Genomic DNA, 201 nt, shown 5'->3' with positions numbered 1-201 from the left:
TCCATTACCAGGCCTACAGTGGTTACCTGACGCACATCAGGGATCACTATCCTGATCCTGCTTAGTCTGTGAAACGTGATGAAATAAAAGCCTAACGTGCTTCATGTGTAACTTCTGCTCTGTTGCTGTTCATGCTGATGTTGCCAGCATTCTGCACGAGGACAAGGTGGCTCTGCTGACTCCTTGACTGAAGTGCCAGAT

This window comes from Coturnix japonica, chromosome 2 (assembly GCF_001577835.2).
Source record: "Coturnix japonica isolate 7356 chromosome 2, Coturnix japonica 2.1, whole genome shotgun sequence".
Lineage (NCBI taxonomy): Eukaryota > Metazoa > Chordata > Aves > Galliformes > Phasianidae > Coturnix > Coturnix japonica.
The sequence above is the reverse complement of the archived record's forward strand: the minus strand, read 5'-3'. Positions refer to the sequence as shown.